A 17670-nucleotide genomic window follows, 5' to 3' on the forward strand; every position below is an offset into this window, starting at 1 on the left:
TCCAAATGTTTAGAGCTAGCAATTGAGCAAACGCCAAAAGTTTCTCTTGGAGCACATGCATGTTTATTTAAGTACATTGACTTTTAATCACCCTTCCAGAAGATATATGTTATCTCGTTTCTCTAAAGACGAAAACATCTTGGTCAATAATGTACTTACATGTTACAAACAATTCACTCAACTACAATAATTTTGCATGTCCTCTCTTGCAAGAATATAGATTACAATATCCTTCTTTCACATGTAAAGATAAACATATATTCGAAGACATTTTTTATTCATGTTTCTTCCAACAAATTGTATCTATACCCAGTCAGAGTACAAATTATACATGTAAATAGATCAACAAAGCTCAGAATGCATATGAATCGCATTTTAAACCTCTTAGTCCAAACCAAGAATTAAGTAATCAAAACAAAAATATTATGAATGAAGCAAGCAACACAAAGTTTTCTAAAAGCTAAACATTAATTTAACAAACCTCATCGTCTTTGTTCTTGTTGAGACGAGTTGTCCCGCCCTCCTTACTGATAGGTAACTTCATTGCTCCAAATGGCGTGTCCACATTAACATGACCTTTCATAGTGTAGCCAGTACCTCTTCCTCTCATCATGTCCCAAAGAGCAGACCCAAAGTTCTTAGACCTGAATTTTACAATTTTAGCAGATTTCTCAAGCTCTGCACCACCAATATTGACATCCTATAGCCAAACATCATAATCAAGTCCATTAAGCGCCAGGTCAAATTAGTCATTCTTGTTTTCTAACTTGAGCTTAAGAAGAGCAACAGTTTCTTCGAAAGAGAATATCTCAAAATGGATATTCTCATGATCAGTATCGATCGGGCTTGTAAGGTACAGGAATCTCGCCAGTTTTCTCAAGAGGCAGAGTCAGCCTGCCAAAAACAGGTACATCAACAACGAGGTCTACCTTGATCCTATAGGGAATGACGCTTCCGGACTTTATATCACGATACGTGCTTTTTATGTCATCATAAATCAAATTAACGGGTATTTTGACAGTTTCGGAACCATGTGCATGGATTGTTCCAGCATCAGGGATCAATCCAGAAATCAGTTTCCTTCCATCACTTTCAATCAAGTAATTTATGTCAGTGAGAGGGATTGGAATGGGGTTTGGGATCTTCACTAACACATGAGCTACTGTATACGGTTACCCGATTTTTCTATGATGACCGAGACCAATAAGTTGCATCGAAGGTCGATCCCGAAGTGGATCGGGTCAAGGCACGAAGACAAGGTACCGAGCTCATGATTCGAGACACCTGCCATGATCGAGGCCGACAACAATCAAGACCAAATAAGACAGGCATCGTGCAATACCGAAGATAGCGTAATAACGGAAAAGCGAGATATCCGCGACTGGTCGAAGATCGTGGCGGAAATCTCGGAACGGATCGAGTCATGAACGGTTGTTTAGTTAATCATGAGATTTCCTTCTGTAATTAGGATTGTACCATATATAGAATTCATCTACTATATAAAGGGGAGTTCTAACCATTTGTAAAAACACAACTGATACAAAAGGAATATAATTTTCTTTCTCGCTCACGCTCTTGGTCTTCAGCTTATTGTATTTTTATTTCTCTTACATCAACCAGTTCGAGGATACTCTAACTCAAGAGTTGGGCTCTATTCAAATACTGATTTGATTTACTTTATTGTACAATTTTATCACTAATCTTCATATTTATCAATTGGTATTAAGTGAAATCACGTATCCTTAAATCCACATTATAAGTTTAATTGTTATCCAATTTTAAGGGTAAATGGTTTGGCGCCCACCATGGGGCTAAGAATAATAGTGATTGCTTAATACTAATTTCAATAACACACACTGCTTTACACTTGTTCTCGTAAAAATCTTTGTTTTCAAGACAAACATGTCAAACTCACAAGCAGCACCTACACATGGTGACAACAACCTTGGATTTCACAGGGAAAACGACAACATAGCCGCCCCAGGAATCGAGGTGCCTCAGGCCGACCTCGAGGGAGCACCAATTGCAAATCCCGTTGATGTCAGTTCACATGTCGCCCTAAATGCAAATTTCGGCGTTGAGCCCAAAGGTAGTATACACAGGAAAGTTCGATCAGGTGGTCGAGGTACGCAGGGTGGAGAAGATGGTGGAGTTAGCCTCCAATTGATATTAGAAATGTTACAAGCTCAATAGAACACTATACCACAACTACAAAATCAACACTGAACACCGAGTAGAATCGAACCAGAAGTCGTTTAAAGGACCGAGCCTGTGCCGGAAAGGTCGAATGCCAACGAATAGGGGACTAACCCCGCCATTATGAAAATGTTCGAGGAGCTCACTAAACGGATTGAATCGGGAGAAAAGAAAACGAGGCAAATGACAAGAAAGTAGAAACATACAACTCCCGGGTTGACCAAATACCGGGGGCGCTGCCGATTCTAAAAGTTATGGATTCGAAGAAATTCGTACAGAATCCTTTCCCTCCAAGTGCAGCACCAAAACCCATTCTGAAGAAATTTCGAATGCCAGAAATTCCTAAGTACAATGGGACCAGTGACCCTAATGAGCATGTCACTTCTTATAAATGCACAATAAAGCAAAATGACTTAGAAGACGATGAGATTTAATCTGTTCTACTGAAGAAATTTGCAGAAACCTTGTCGAAAGGAGCAATGATATGGTACCTTAATTTGCCGCCTAATTCCATCAATTCCTTCGCCATACTTGCAGAGTCCTTCGTAAAGGCACATGCCAGAGCAATAAAGGTTGCGACTAGAAAATCGGACCTCTTCAAGGTAAAACAAAAAGACAACGAAAAGTTGAGGGAATTCGTATCTCGGTTTCAGATGGAACGCATGGAACCACCACTGGTCATAGACGATTGGGTTGTTCAGGCCTTTACTCAAGGTTTGAACGAAGAAAGTTCGGTGGCATCACGACAGCTAAAGTAGAATTTAATTGAATATCCAGCGGTAACCTGGACCGATGTACATAATCGGTACCATTCGAAGATCAGGGTCGAGGATGATCAATTGGGGACCCCTTCCAATTCCGCTTATCCAAATAGGCCCGTCGGCAGAACTCAAAGGGATATCGACAGAGAACCCCGATCGAGTATAGATCGGTATCTACCATACAATGCAGATCATAGAAACAGCGGCCCAGGACGCAATCCCATCCGAAATGATCGAAGGAATGATCGAAGACCGATCTCTCGAGGGATGATGAGAAAAAGTGGATTCGATAAACTTGCTAATCCCACACAAGCACCACGATTGTCAAAATGCAACTTCAGCATCGACGCATCAGGTATTGTGTCAGCCATTGGGAGAATCAAAGATACTAGATGGCCCATACCCCTACAAATCGATCCATCCCAAAGGAACCCCAATCAAACATGCAAATACCATGGTACACACGCTCATAAAATCGAAGACTGCAGACAACTAACGGAGAAGGTGGCCCGTCTATTCAATGAAGGTCACCTTCGAGAATTCTTGAGTGACCGAGCTAGAAACCATTTTAGAGACAGAGACGCAAACAGGAAGAGCGAGCAGGAAGAAGCACAAGGGCCCGTGTTCAAACGCACTAAAGTATCAATCACCAGAGAAAAGCGAACTCCAGACTATGTGCCAGAAGGCGCTTTATCATTCAATGATGAGGAAGCAGAAGGGATTTCACAACCCCACAATGATGCTTTGGTAATCTCTATCCTTATGAATAAAATTCAGGTTAAACGTGTTTTAATTGATCTAGGAAGTTCGACCAATATTATTCGATCAAGGGTCATGGAGCAGCTCGTCCTACAAGATCAGATCATACCCGGAGCTCGGATTCTCAATGGCTTTAACATGGCAAGCGAAACAACTAAAGGTGAAATCCTCCTACCGGTAAATTTAGCCGAAATTATTCAAGAAACAAAGTTCTATATGATCGAAGGCGATATGAGATATAACGCACTGCTCAGAAGACCCTGGATTCACAATATGAGGGCGGTCCCCTCAACCCCTCACCAAATGCTGAAGTTCCCAACACCGGATGGAGTAAAAATGGTGTATGGGGAACAACATGCTTCCAAAGAGATGTTTGCGGTCGACGAAGTGATACCGGTATCGGCACTTTCGTCAACAAAAGCATCGAAGTCCAAAGGAAAACAGGAAGCTAAATAGCAACCACAGTTTCCAGCCTCGACTCAATCGGAGAAGCAGGGAACATATGAAGACGATGACTATTGGATCCCTCGATCCTTCATAATACCCAAGGATTTCGACGCCACCAAATCAACGGTCGAGGATATGGAGCAAGTCGTATTGATCGAGCATCTACCCGATCGAAAGGTATACCTGGGAACGGGGTTAACTCCCGAGCTCAGGGAAAAACTCATTAAATTTCTTATAAATAATATGGATTATTTTTCTTGGTCCCATTTAGATATGACAGGGATCTCGCCGAAAATCGCTACACATCGACTAAGCTTGGACCCGAAGTTCCGCCCGATAAAACAAAAGAGAAGACCCCAGTCCGAGGTAAAACATGCATTTATCAAGGAAGAGGTAACCAAACTTTCCAAAATAGGATCCATTCGGGAGGTAAAATATCCCGAATGGTTAGCAAACATAGTCGTAGCACCTAAAAAGGGAAATAAACTTAGAATGTGCGTAGACTATAAAGATTTAAACAAAGCATGTCCTAAAGACTCTTTTTCTCTGCCGAATATCGATCGCATGATCGATGCCACGACCGACCACGAGATCCTTAGTTTTCTAGATGCCTACTTCGGCTATAATCAAATACAAATGAACCCGGAGGATCAGGAAAAGACTTCGTTCATCACTAAGTATGACACCTATTGTTATAACGTAATGTCGTTTAGACTAAAAATGCTGGTGCCACTTATTAATGCTTAGTAAATCGAATGTTCGAAGAACAAATAGGTAAGTCAATGGAAGTTTATATTGACGATATTCTAGTTAAGTCCCTGCGAGTAGAGAACCATTTGACACATTTACAGGAGACTTTCGATATACTAAGGAAATACAACATGAAACTCAACCCGGAGAAATGTGCATTCGGGGTCGGCTCGGGGAAGTTCCTTGGCTTTATGGTATCAAACCGGGGTATCAAAATCAACCCCGATAAGATTAAGGCGATCGAAGACATCACGGTAATGTATAATGTTAAGGCCGTACAAAGATTAACAGGACGCATAGCTGCCCTAGGCCGATTCATCTCAAGGTCTTCAGATAGAAGTCACAAGTTCTTCTCGCTGCTCAAAAAGAAGAACAATTTTGCATGGACCCCGGAATGCCAACAAGCATTGGAAGAATTAAAGTGGTACCTCTCGAGCCCGCCACTGCTTCATACTCCGAAAGCAGATGAGCAACTCTACTTGTACTTAGCAGTCTCGAAAATTGTGGTAAGTGGAGTCCTAGTTCGAGAAGAGCAAGGTACGCAATTTCCTATTTACTATGTTAGTCGAACTCTAGGAGAGGCCGAGACTCGGTACCCATACTTAGAAAAATTAGTGCTGGCCCTAATAAGCGCCTCTAGGAAATTAAAACCATATTTTCAGTGTCACCCGATCTGTGTGGTAACTACTTATCCCCTTCGCAATATTTTGCCTAAACCCAAACTTTCGGGCCGACTAGCCAAATGGGCCGTCGAGATCAGTGGGTACGATATCGAGTATCGACCCCGAACGTCCATCAAATCTCAAATCTTAGCGGACTTCGTGGCTGACTTTACATCTTAGCAGACTTCAAAAAGGAACTATTATTAAAATCGGGTACATCATCGGGGGTGTGGACCCTTTTCACTGACGGCTCTTCGAACGTGAAGGGGTCCTGGCTAGGCATCGTTTTGAAGCCGCCCACGAGTAATACAATTAGGCAAGCCATCAAAACTTCTAAGTTAACTAACAATGAGGCCGAGTATAAGGCCATGATTTCATGTCTCAAGCTAGCTAAAGGTTTGGGAGCAGAAGTCATCGAGGCCAAATGTGAATCCCTGCTCGTGGTAAACCAAGTCAACAGAACTTTCGATGTCCGAGATGATCGAATGTAGAGGTACTTGGACAAATTGCAGGTGACTCTACATAGATTTAAAGAATGGACCTTACAGCATGTACCTCGAGAACAAAACAACGAGGCCGATGCCCTTGCAAATTTGGGGTCATCAGTCGAAGATGGCGAGATTGGCTCGGGGATTGTCGTACAACTTTCAATGTCAGTAATCGAAGAAGGCCACGCCGAAATCAACTCCACAAGTCTAACTTGGGATTTGAGGAACAAATATATCGAGTACCCAAAGAACGAGAAACTTCCATCGAATCCTAAAAAATCGAGGACTCTACGTACGAAGGCCGCACGATTCACGTTGGCTGAAGATGGAACCCTATATAGAAGGATGTTTGATGGACCATTGGCAATATGTTTAGGACCAGGATATACCGACTACGTCCTACGAGAAATCCATAAGGCACCTGCGGAAATCATTCCGGTGCCGAATCATTGGTTCACAAAGTCATCAGAGCAGGATACTATTGGGCCGATAAGGAGAAGGATACAAAAGAGTTTGTTCGAAAATGTGACAAATGTCAAAGATATGCGCCGATGATTCACCAGCCCGGAGAGCAACTCCACTCAGTCTTATCCCCATGGCCATCCATGAAGTGGGGAATGGATATCGCCGGCCCTCTGCCATCGGCCCCAGGTAAAATTAAATTTATTTTATTTATGACTGACTATTTCTCTAGGTGGGTTGAAGCGCGGGCTTTCGAGAAAATTAGAGAGAAAAAAGTCATAGACTTCATCTGGGACCACATTATATGCCGATTTGGGATGCCTGCTGAGATCGTATGCGACAATGGAAAGCAATTCGTCGGCGGTAAAGTGACAAAATTTCTCGAAGATCACAAAATAAAGAGGATCCTGTCGACACCATATCATCCTAGTGGGAACGGACATGCTAAATCGACAAACAAAACCATCATTCAAAATCTAAAGAAATGATTGAATGGCACCAAGGGAAAATGGAGAGAAATATTGCCCGAAGTCCTTTAGGCATATTGAACGGCGTCAAAATCCAGTACGGGGGCAACACCGTTTTCTTTAGTATATGGCGCTGAAGCTCTGATCCCGGTTGAAGTTGGGGAACCCAGCGTCAGGTTTTTATATGCAACAGAAGAGTCGAATCATGAGGCTATGAATACAAGCCTCGAATTGCTAGATGAAAAACGGGAGGCCGCCCTCGTTCGAATGGACGCACAGAAACAATGGATCGAAAGGTACTACAATCGAAGAGCCAATCTTCGACACTTCAAAATCGGGGACTTGGTTCTGAGGAAGGTCACCCTAAATACTCGAGACCCAAATGAAGGAAAACTTGATCCAAACTGGGAGGGACCATACGAGGTCCTCGATATCATCGGAAAAGGATCCTACAAACTTGGAATGGCAAGCGGTGAACAATTACCAAACAATTGGAATATATCACTCCTCAAACGATTTTACTGCTAAGGTACGACCTTCTCCATTTTTATTTTTATTTTATACTAACCATTTGTAGGTGTTTAATCAAATACATCAAAGGATTCTTCAAACGCAGTCCTTAGGTCTGAAAGCACGCGTTGCACTCTTTTTTCCTTAGACCGATTTTTGTCCCAAATGGGTTTTTCCGGCGAGGTTTTTAATGAGGCAACTATTGTTCGTGCTAACTTAGAGTAATTCAACAGTATCCGAGGCTCCTTTACAATCAACCTCGAATACTGGAGGGCATCACCCTCTGATAGTTACAAGAAAAATACTTCGTGTCGACAGGGTCTCGATAGGTAAATTTTGTAGAGGACTAAACGGTCAAATGAACAGTGTCCATGTAGATTACTCGAGCCGTAATGGCAAAACATGTACGCATGTATAATCTATTGGAAGAAGTATTTTTTCTTACCAGATGCTCCATGCTTTAGAAAAATTTATACTTTCATACTTATGATCTATGGTGGAAACTGGCTTAAGGGCCGATCACAACTGAAGTTTCGGGGACTGATACTTCGAACAGGTTTGAAGTATATCAGGGAACAAGCCGAAAAGTTGAGTCGAAGTTAAAGGCTACGGCCAAATCAACACGGTTCGGAGACGTCCGTTTTCCGTTATTAAACAGGCCTTCGAATATTTTCACAAACCGGTTAAAAAGGGCTACCCTCGGCTAAATTTCTAAGGGTCTCGATAATATCGACCCTCGAAAACCCTAATGGATACAAAGGAGTTCGAACTCTCGAACAAATTCTTTATTTTATGCTATGGCATTACGAAACAAAGGGTCTCGATAATATCGACCCTTGAAAATCCTAATGGGTACGGAACCATTCGAACTCTCGAGCAAATCCTTTATTTCGTGTTAAGGCACAACATAATTTATATGATTAAAGGATAAAATTTTCAAGCCGAAAAGGCGGAGATAGCCATTCTTTTTGTTATGGCCGTATCTGCCTAATTCAAAGCCTAAAGGGCCACTTTATTTTTGAGTTCGGAAAAATCATCCTCACTCAATTAAAACCTAAGGGTCACCCTACTCCGAGTTTGAGCAAATACTCACTCGATTATAAAAACTATACTAGTTTAGTTTCGATCAAATTGCCTAAGCCTCGAACTAATGAACAAACCTTTCATAAGGCATAAATAAAACAAAACTTTCACAAGGCATCAATGAAATAAAGACAAGTCGGAAAGGAAAGAGATGTTTATATATATGAGAGTATTTACAAGGTCCGATCAGGATCCTATACAAAAGATCAAAAGTGAAAAATCCTAAGGTTCCTGATCTCCTTCGGGGGCAGCTTCTTCTCCATCGAGGTCCTCCCCATTCTCGAACCCGCTCTTGCTACCATCATCATCATCATCGGAAGTGGACATCACTCCAGCTTTGTCTTCATGCTCTCTAGCCTTAACTATCTCGTTGGTAAGATCAAAACCTCAAGCGTGGATTTCCTCGATGGTTTCCCTCCGAGATTGGCATTTGGCGAGTTTGAGTGGTCTCGGTAGCCTCTCTCGCTTGGGCTTGAGCAGCTTTAGCATCAGCCCGGTAGATGGCCACGATCGCCTCAGCCTCGGCCTTTGCTTTTTCGGCTTCAGTTTTAGCCCTTGTAAGTTTGGAAGCCAACTGAGCCTCGATCTCCCCTATCTTCTTTGCCTGAGCTGAACTATCTTTCTTCAGGCCTCGGAGCTGACTTTCGGCCGATGACAATTGGGCCCGAACAGTCTCTTTTTCTGTAGCCAGGCGATCCATACCTTCTTTCCACCCCAAGGACTCCGCCTTTATCGTACTGATCTCCTAGCGGAACTTCTCAATCCTCTCAATCTTTTGCTGCAGCTGTGAGACTGAAATATTAGCCATCGTTCCTGAATCGAGCCCATGGGGTTTTAAAATTGTCATTACCTGCCCGATCAGGTCTGTCTGATCTTGGTGAGCCTTGTCACTCCCCGAACTCTAGGAGCGCAACCGGCGCTCAACCGAGTGAACCCAGTCGAGCAAGCTTACGTTACATCAACCTCTCATCATAACTCATGCAGGATTTATCAAAACATAATTAAATCATGACTTTCATATTTGAATACATTAGGCTCAATGACCCATAAATATTTTTTTTCTTTTCTTTTTCTCTTGTAATGGGTACATACCTTCATAAATATCTGTGAACATAAATACATGTCGAAACTCAAAAACTTAAGTACCTGACCCACAGTGTACATGGAGCTTCTATGGCAATAGATACCTAAGTATAAAACCAACTAGACTCCAATGCCCACTGGAATTGTAGCAGGTTCACCATAATCTTGCTGCTCAAAAGATCCCTACCAAAGATCCAAATCATCCTGTAGAAGTATACATGTATCCATTAAAAGATGCAGCGCCCCCGACAAAAGGGACGTGAGTACATGTGGAATAGTGCTCGCATGTAAGGCAAATAGAACAACATATAAAATCATGGTAATTCAAATAAGAGTCATATGAAGTACATCATTTTAAATTTCGTTTAGGATTAACTGAGCCATATGAACTATGCGTGGAATAAATAATACAAAGTAATTGAAACAACATGTTCAAACAAGTCCAATGAAAATAGCACGTAATGTCTGCGTTAACAATGTGTCTCACTAAACCGTCCATATCCCTTTCTTATATTACACCTATATATTTCATAGACCGTTCTTAATGTTCACATGTCATATTAAACACTTATGTCTTTCATAGACCGTTCATAGGATTCCATAGACAATACACATATGCGTCTCATGGACCATTCATAGGATTCACATATACCATACAATACACATGTACGTTTCATAGACCGTTCACAGTGTTTACTTACACAATACACATATGCGTCTCATGGACCGTTCATAGTGTTTACTTACATAATACACTTATGCATTCCATAGATCATCCACAAGATTTCATAACACAATATACCTATGCGTTTCATAGACCGTCCACAGAATTTCATAACACAATATACCTATGTGTTTCGTAGACCGTCCACAGGATTTCATAATACAATATACCTATGTGTTTCATAGACCGTCCACAGGATTTCATAACACAATATACCTATGCGTTTCATAGACCGTCCACAAGATTTCATAACATAATATACCTATGCGTTTCATAGACCGTCCACAGGATTTCATATCACAATATACCTATGCGTTTCATATACCATCCACAGAATTTCATAACACAATATACCTATGTGTTTCATAGACCGTCCACAGGATTTCATAACATAATATACCTATGCGTTTCATAGACAGTCCATAGGATTTCATAACACAATATACTTATGTGTTTCATAGAACGTCCACAGGATTTCATAACACAATATACCTATGTGTTTCATAGACCGTCCATAGGGTTCATACAAAATATACCTATGCGTTTCATGGACCGTCCATAGGGTTCATACACATATATACCTATGCGTTTCATAGACCGTCCATAGGGTTCATGCACATCATTATGCATATAACCATATATAAACTCAAAGCGATATGATTAACATTACATTAAGGTCGTAAGTTTCCGGATCATTGGAGCATTTCATGTTCATGCTCATCATGGAGAAACATAGCACATTACATTAGCACATACATGGTGAATCAATAATTCAATTTCAATGGCACATGAGACCAATTTTCTTTCTTAAGGTTCATCATCATTTAGCATAGGACATCTCCCTTTCATCTTGTTATTCACTCACTTGACATATTGAGGTCATTAGCTAAGTTCATGATTCTTGAGGACTTAATATCGAAGTCATTTACATACATTATTTCAGAAGCATACAACTATAGTTGAAACCATTGGGACATACAACACCTCATAATTCTCATTTAGGAAAACAACCATATTTCATGTTCATACTATCACTTCATTAGTACTTTCAATTACTTACAACATCATTATTTCATTGGCTCCCTTTTTGCCATACATATTATTCTTCATTCATGGCACGGTGGCCGTATCTTATATTCCATACTTTCATTTTCAAGCATCTTCATAGATTATCGACAACAAAGAATCTCTAATTATGACTTTTAGTACACCTATGAGCAATTAAGAGTCTTAGGCACATTGAGACTTCTTACACAATTTGGCATAATAGCCTTCACTTGAAACACTACTTGGAGTCATAACATTTTATATCCAACTCATACTTTGAACACATTCCCGAAGGATAACATCATATGATAAGATCATTCAGAATACATTTTGAACATATACCTTTCAACACAAAGCTTATTCGGAATAGTTAATTTATAAAGGATAACTCGGGACTTACAAGAACATCATGAAATTCAATTCTAGGAAAGAAGTTTATCCAGCATACCTCGCTTTGAGCTTTCCTTAAATTACTACAACATTCCGGAAATTCTAGCAATCCTAATCTATTTTGAGACATGGTAAAATTGAACCATAATTAGGAAGATATTCATGGTTTCAGCTCATTTGAGCATTTTATCAAACACTAGGTGTGCATATTTGGCTACAAGATTTCCTTCACTCCATAACCCAATCCTTACTTATTTAAGCTCAACAATCTTCCCATAAACCTTATTGGTACATGCATGTATAAATAATACTTTCACACCCAAGAATCATACTCTCAATCAACCATCTTCTACCCAAATCCGAAATTAAAAACTAAGGTATGGAATCTTACCTCTTAAAGGAAGAACTTGAGGGATTTCTTGTTGGATTTCAAGGCTTGGACAAGATCTTGATGAACAAAGTACTTGAGCTTCTTCCTCTCTCTAGAACACTCTCACTTCTCTCTAAAAATATCAGATTTTGGCTCCAAAATGAGCTTCAATGGTTATTTATCAAAGTTGGTTCGGGTTATAAAGATAGAAAAATGGATACTCCGAAATTTCGAACCAGACTATAGACCAGGCTAGGCACGCTTTGTAGCGAGCTATAGACCAGGCTAGGCACGCTCTGTAGCAAGCTATAGACCATGCTAGGCACGCTCTATAGCACGGTCCAGCGCATTACAGACCTGTCTTCGTGAGGGATATAGCAAGGTCTAGTGCGCTACAGACCTGGCTTCACGAGGGTTATAGCGCGGTCACATTCTTTCAGCCTTTGGGAATTTGATCATAACTTATTATAGGAGTGTCCAAATGACAAACGAGTTAAAGCGTTAGAAACTAGACTCGAAGGACTTTAATTTGATAGGTAGATCACCTTCTAATTCATTATAGTTTGGTAGCAGCATGCGTTTGAAGTAGAATCTTGTGCGAATTAAGACATCCTTTCCACTTAATGTATCCAACTTGTTCCACACAAATTTTTGTCATTCACAAAGCTCCTTAGTATGTTCAAACATACCTTAAACATATATTTTTCATTTCAAAATAATGTGGTTCTATCCCATGGGTCTCCTTTAATAGTCGAATATGTTATTCCCAAATTCCGTTGGCGCACTTTAAAATCTTAAATCATTAGGAAATTTTAACGGGGCCTTACAATCCTTGGCCAACTCGGCCCGAAGATACTTGATCTCTTCCTCTTTTTGCCCACTAAGAAGTTTGAGGGCATTTCTCTCCTCCGAAAGCCCTCGGAAGTTAGCCTCACATCGGCTCAGCTCTGCTTGAGACTTGGAAAATGCCTCCTGATGAAGAGCTAAAGCCTATATGAAAAGGAGAAAAAGTTAGGCAGAAAATGGAAGAATATGACATCAACAAAGGGAATCGATACCTACCCGATTCAGGGCTCATTGAGCCTCGAAAAAAAGACCCGATGCATCACTCGGGTCGGCAGCATCTTCGATACCTATAAAAAAATCACGGAAGGAGTCCTATCCTTCATGAGCTCCGTCTACCTCGAGGGTCCCTAAAGCTCGGGCTTCCCGAATTCCCCTTTCCGAAAAAGCAAGGAGAGTGGGTGAATCTCCGATTACTATTGCCCCAAGTGAGTCACTTGGGGCGTTCTCCTCAGTTTGAAAGGCTTCAGGGCCGGTCCCTTCAGATATACCCACCGTTTGTTCACTTCGGTGGGAGGCATCTTCAATTCCAACGACTCAGGGACTTTGCCCGAGTCCTTCTCCGATATCCCCTCAGTTCGAGGCGGAGCCTCATCAACCGCCATCGATCCAGCTGCCTTTAGGGCATCGATGGTTTTCTTCACTCGGGCTACCAGTACGGAGCCACCGTTTTATTCTTATTCGTCTCCATCCCTTAGACGTCGAACAGATTCTTCGATCAGAGGGATGATATTCTTCCTCGGCTTACGAACTGTCATTTTCTTAAGTTCTGGATCCTCGGAGGCAGAGGCCCTCTTTCTCTTGTTGTCCTTTGCCGTTTCGGAACCGGGGCGGAAGTCTTTACCTCGCCAGACGGGGGCCTTATGACCGCATCTTTGCCCAGGCCTACACGCAAGAAAATTGGTTAAGTATAAGAAAGAAATTTTGATCAAATCATCAGATATCTGAAAAATAGGCTTACCATGATTTTTGGCCTCCCATCAGCCCTTTGATAAATCGTGCCATGAGCGCTCGGCGTACATAGAGGTCGAGGCAGGTCCCGAACCTAGCTCTCGAGATTAGGAATTGCACGAGGCATCCAAGCAACCGCTACATCATGGAAAGGGATATCGATAAGAAGAAGTAAGGGGAAAAACAATAAATAAGAACCAACAGTGGGATTATACTTACGGTTCATATTCTATCTCTCAGGAAATGGCATCTTCTCAGCTGGGATTAGGTCGGAAGTCCTCACTCGAACAAACCGGCCCATCCAGCCTCGGTCCTTGTCCTCGTCTATGATCGAGAACAACACTTTGGTGGCCCGACATTGGAGTTTTATTAATCTGCCTCAATAGAGGCGGGGGCTGTATAACTTGATGAGGTGGTCGAGGGTGAAATACATCCCCTCGACTTTGCTCACGAATAATCGGAGAAGAATAATAATTTGCCAAAAAGAAGGATGGATTTGGCCTAGGGTTATTTGATACTGATGATAAAAATCAATGACGACGGGGTCGAGGGGGTCCAGCGTGAAAGGGTAAGTGTAAACACTTAGAAACCCTTCCACATGGGTAGTTATGTCCTCTTCGGTGGTCGGGATCACCACCTCTTTATCCCCCCAGTTACAGTCTTTCTTTACCTGTTCGAGGTATTTCTCTGTTATCGAGCATAAATATCTTGACACAGGCTCAAATCGACCTGGAACCGACGAAGCCTTATCGATTTTGAAATCGGAGTTTAACGCGCACCCCCCGGGAATACACTCCTCAATACGGGGTTCCACCGTCATTTTTCCGCCGGCCGGTTAAGAAGATAAAGCAGCTTCTTTTTGTGGTACCGTTTTTGATATTTTTGCCATTTTTCGTATGAGTTTGAAGGAAGTCGTAGGACTTGGTGTTTTGAGAAAGGGTTAATAACAAAACCTGAGGATTTCGTAAAATGGAGAAACTTGAAAGAGGTAAAGGCTTTGGAGAAGAAAGTGAAAGTAAAATTTGAATCAATGAAGAGAAGGCCTATTTATGGGATTTATAGCGACGGTTCAAAAGCACTAGTCGCTGACCACCAACTGACGCTCATTAATGACTTGGGGAACCGTACTGACGGAATATTTTCGGTCATTTACGAGGATGATATCATGACAATGATGACATCATGATAGGTCAAGCTAGAGAATCGAAGACTCAGTTCGTTCCTTGTCGTTATACTCCAAAGAACTAGGAGACTATCTGTATACGGTTAAAATCGGGCCCACCCGATTTTTCTATGCTGACTGAGACCAAGAATTTGCATCGAGGTCGACCCTGAAGTGGATCGGGTCAAGGCACGAAGATAAGGTACCGAGCTCGGGATTCGAGACACCTGCTAAGATCGAGGCTGACAGCAATCGAGACCAAACAAGACATGCATCGAGCAATACATAAGATAGCGTAATAACGGAAAAGCGAGATATGTGCGACTGGTCGAAGATCGTGGCGGAAATCTCGGAACGGATCGAGTCAAGAACGATTGTTTAGTTAATCATGGGATTTCCTTCTGTAATTAGGATTGTACCATATATAGAATTCCTCTACTATATAAAGGGGAGTTCTAACCATTTGTAAAGAGACAACTGATACAAAAGCAAAATAATTTTCTTTCTCGCTCATGCTCTTGCTCTTCAGCTTATTATATTTTTATTGCTCTTGCATCAACCAGTTCGAGGATACTCTAACTCAAGGGTTGGGCTCTATTCAAATACTGATTTTATTTACTTTATTGTACAATTCTATCATTAATCTTCATATTTATCAATTGGTATTAAGTGAAATTACGTATTCTTAAATTCACATTATATGTTTAATTATTATCCAATTTTAAGGATAAACTGCTACTAATTCAGCCTTTTAAAGATTGATACGAGGAATGTGAACTGCAGTGACATCTGCACTTGGTTTCCCAAATCCTATTTTTTCCTCAATTTTCTCACCAACATCTTCGATCAACTCCTTAAATTTCTCAACAAATCCACCCTTTTCTTCATCTTGTTTATCCTCCTTATCTTTCTTGCCGAAGGCCCTTTTAACAGACAACATAGCTTACAAGCAAACAAGACGGACGTTCAATGAGTTAGATACCAGATTGACCACTTCTTTTAATACGATCGAGAGTAGAACGTTTTAAAGCTGAATGTATATCGACATTATTTCTACATTGAAATAAAGGAAACGCATCATAAAGAAATAGTAGTAGATTTTATTTAAGATATAAATGCTAAGCTTTACTCCCAACTCCAATGCAGTTAGCTATGGTAAGTGGACGTGAAAAAATGCATTCTTTTATACATTATACTTGTACCAGCTTGTTGTAAACGTGGTGGGGACGAAAGGATAGTGCTCCTACAAATAATAGTTCGGATCAAAATAATCAGGTGTCATGTGTAAGTTAGTAAAACAATACTTGAACGACGATAAATTAGAGAGAAATATACTAAAAAAGACACAAACATTTAACGCGGTTCGGTCAACTGACCTACGTCCGCAGGCAGAGATGAGAAATCCACTATATAAAAGAGAGTACAACATATCGAGAGAACAACCTCACAAAAAGGCAAACACAAGTGGCAGGCTAACACTTGTTCCGAAATTCTCCCGCTAAATAAGACTCTCAAACCCCTTAGGCACTACATTGTAGATGCTACTAAATAAGAAGGAAGGATCTCCGATTTAAAGAAGTCCGAAATCTTTCACTACTAGAAATCCGGAAAAATCCGACCGAAGCATACCGACCAACGTTGGTCGGTCAACAAAAGCGACCAAAAACACGTCCAAAGCGGACGAAAACTACTAAAAAAATATTTTATATTTTTTTAAAATTATTAGTTATGATTCATTCAATTTAAACATAAACTGTAAGTTCAATTCATACGCAAAAAGTTAAACACTTATCCCTAAAAGTTCAATTCATATCCAAAAAGTTCAACCATTACCCCTAAAAGTTCAATTCATATCCTAAAAGTTTAACTCATTCCCTAAATAATTCAATTAATACCCTAAATAATTCAATTAACCTCATAAAACATAAGCTCTATCCAAAAAGTTCAACACTTACGCCTAAAAATTCAATTCATACCCTAAAAATTCAATTCACAAGAACAAATCCTAAAAACTCAATCCAGTTCAAAGTTAAACATTCAATTCCTAACTAAACTACTCAAGTCAATACAAACTTAAACATTCAATTTATACCCTCGGTAATCAATTCAATTCAATTTTAACATGACCTAAACCCTAGATTTCAATAAAATTCAAAGTTAAACAATCAATTTAAACAATAATTAACTAATTCATAACTAATTAACACAATATTAAAATTATACTAACAATGTAAGTTCAAATCGAAACCTGAAATATTTAGGAGGTGGAGGAAGAGGGGCAGTGGCGGTAGTGGAGGCACTAGCAGTGGCAATGGCGGCGACGACGTGGGATGGGAAATGAGATTTGTGTGAGGAAAATAGAGAAGGAGTGGGGGAAGGGTATTGTGTGTGTGAGGGAGCAGAGAGTGGGGGGTTAAAAAATTTTGAGAAGAGAATAAGAGAAATGAGGGGGAAATCCCATATTTCAGATCTGAAATTAAAGGTACCGACCGACGTCGGTCAGTACACTTAAGTG

General features: G+C 40.7%; 1 pseudogene; it reads right to left on the reverse strand.

Annotated features, from left to right (window-relative positions):
• Positions 1–258: 258 nt before the first annotated feature.
• Positions 259–16095, reverse strand: LOC107814639 (uncharacterized; annotated as a pseudogene).
• Positions 16096–17670: the final 1575 nt, after the last annotated feature.

The sequence above is a fragment of the Nicotiana tabacum genome, chromosome 21 (assembly GCF_000715075.1).
Source record: "Nicotiana tabacum cultivar K326 chromosome 21, ASM71507v2, whole genome shotgun sequence".
In the NCBI taxonomy this organism is placed as follows: Eukaryota; Viridiplantae; Streptophyta; class Magnoliopsida; order Solanales; family Solanaceae; genus Nicotiana; species Nicotiana tabacum.